Source organism: Coenobita brevimanus, chromosome 29 (assembly GCF_032717465.1).
Source record: "Coenobita brevimanus isolate Jiangsu-jjx chromosome 29, ASM3271746v2, whole genome shotgun sequence".
NCBI lineage: Eukaryota > Metazoa > Arthropoda > Malacostraca > Decapoda > Coenobitidae > Coenobita > Coenobita brevimanus.
In genome coordinates, this window is record NC_136982.1 from 41,291,763 (window position 1) to 41,294,262 (window position 2,500).

Genomic DNA, 2,500 nt, shown 5'->3' on the forward strand with positions numbered 1-2,500 from the left:
ACATAACTTTTCATTAACACGGCTAATATAACTACCTTAAGATCAATTACACCTTGCAATTACCTTCTCCGTGATTATTTTTTTTCTCACAGTAATTACCTTTTCCTCAATTAAGGTAATCAATTTGGTGATCACTGGCAACTAAGGAGATTAGAGTTGCTGATTACTGTTATTACCTTCTCTCTCTCTCTCTCTCTCTCTCTGTTACCTTTTCTTTAGTTACTTTATTCACCTTTATCATTATTTTAAGTCCTCGGAAGGAAGTGGCAAATAATTATCTTTCTCTCTACAACACTTCATTTATAAACGATTACATTTTTTTCCCTCGATTATATAATTCTCTTTCTCACTGCATTTATTTACCACTATTTTCTCTGTCAATTATATAACTAATTTTTATCTCATATATGATTACCTTTCTCTCAAAAATATAACCTTCCTTTCCATCTCAATTACAGACGATTATATTTACCTCTCGATTATATCTCGTCTTCGCATCTTATTTTAAAAGGATTGTTTTTTTTTTTATTGATTATATATTTTTTTGTCTTTGCTGATAACCCGAAAAATTATTATCAACATTAACCATATTTTTTATCTTTTTTATTTTATTTTTCCATATTCTCCTTCGTTCTTTCCTGCTTTCTTTCCTTCCTTTCTTTCTTTCCCTCCTTCCTTCCTTCCTTCTTTCCTTCTCGTCTCCTTTACATTTATTAACTTTCTTCTTCCATTTCTCCCTCCCTGTCTTGGTATCTGTCTTTCCTCCTCTCATTTTCCTTTCTGTTTCCTTCCTCTTATTTCTTTCCTTCTTTCTCTTCCTTCCTTCCTCCTTTCTTTTCCTTAATATTCATTTTCAGTCCCGTCCTCCTCCTCTCCCTGTTAGTTCTCCTTTATTTGTTTCCTTCCTTCCTTCTTTAATTTTCTTTCTTTCTTTCGTCCTTCCTTCCCTAAATATCCACCTTTCTTCTCTCCCTCCTCTTCCTAACTCAATTCTCCATCTTTCTCTATCTATCTATCTATCTATTGCCAGACGCCTCAATCCCGTTTGGGGTGGCCACAAACAAATCGCCTCCAAGTCGCCCTGTCCCCCGCCATTTCACTGCCCTGCTCCCAACTCACACCCCCCTCTCTCATATACCTCTCCACCCCATCCCTCCATCTCATCCTCGACCTCCCCCTCCCTCTTTCCCCCTCCACCTCACTCACATACACTCTCTTCGTCAGTCTTTCACCCTCCATCCTCTCCACATGGCCAAACCACCTCAGTGTGTTCCTCATAACGCTTCCTATCACATCCACATCCACACCACAACGCTCCTTTATATCCTCATTCGTCAGCCTGTCTCTCCACGTGACTCCACAGGCTCCTCTTAAATAACTCATTTCCACTGCTCTCACTCTTGACTTGTGTCCTTCCAACAATGTCCAAGCTTCACTTCCGTACGTTAGAGTTGGTATCACAATACTGTCATGCAGTAACTTTTTCACTTCCATGCTCACTTCCCTGTTTCTTATCACTGCTTTCAAGGAACCAGCAACCTTTCTTCCCTGCTGTACCCTTTCAAGCACTTCACCCTCCAAACCTCCATCCTTACTCATCACACTACCCAAATACCTAAACGTACTCACATTTTCCAATTCCTCACCATCTAAACTCGCTGTACATTCATTAACTTCACCTCTTTCAAAGACCATCACTTTACTCTTCCCTACATTCACCTTTAGGTTCCGTTTCTTACACACTCTCTCAAACTCATCCACCAAGTCTTGCAGCTCCCCTTCGTCTTCACTCAACAACACAGTATCATCTGCAAACAACAGTACAGGGAGTTTCCAAACACTATCCTCTCTCACCAGTGGCCATCTTTCTCACTTTCCCTTTTTCCTTTCCCACTTTCCTCCGCCATCTTCCTACCTCCTTACTTCCTCTTCCTTCCCTCCCTCCTTCCCTCACCATTCATCTTTCCTTTCTCCCTCGTTCTCTTCGTGTACATGTTCTTCCCTCCTATCACTTTTCCCTCCCTCCCTCCCTACCTCTTTCCTTCCTTCCTCCGCTCTTTCTCTCCTTCATCATTCATTCTCACCTTCTTTGTTCATCTCAATTATCATATTTTCCTCTATTTCCTCTTCCTTCCTTCTCTATTTCCTTCCATCTCTATTTCCCTCCTTCACTTCTTATTCATTCTTTAAAATCCACCTTTCCAATGACCTTTTCCCTTCTCGCTCTCTTTCCCTTTACTCTTTCCTCTTCCTTCCTTCTTCCCTTTCTCACTCTCCTCCCTTCCTTCATTCTCCTTCCTTTCTAATTTTTCTTCTCTCTCCTTTCTTCCTTCTTCCCTTTCTCACATTCCTTCTCTCTCCTTCCATTCCTCCTTCTTCCTTTTCTCACTCTCCTCCCTTCCTTCCTTCTCCTTCCTTTTCTCACTTTTCATCTTTCCCTCCTTTCTTCCTCCTTCCTTCCCTCTTATATCTCTTTATATCCTAGGTACTGCTGCCCCAC

General features: G+C 40.9%; 2 protein-coding genes across 4 annotated transcripts in view; one reads left to right on the top strand and one right to left on the bottom strand.

Moving 5' to 3' along the window:
- Nucleotides 1-2,500, bottom strand: part of LOC145395021 (TBC1 domain family member 2B-like) — a 199,265-nt gene that overhangs the window by 36,480 nt on the left and 160,285 nt on the right. The gene's annotated exons all lie outside the window — the stretch shown is intronic.
- The window catches only part of LOC145394943 (uncharacterized), a 130,058-nt gene that overhangs the window by 661 nt on the left and 126,897 nt on the right, over nt 1-2,500 (top strand). The window lies entirely within an intron of this gene.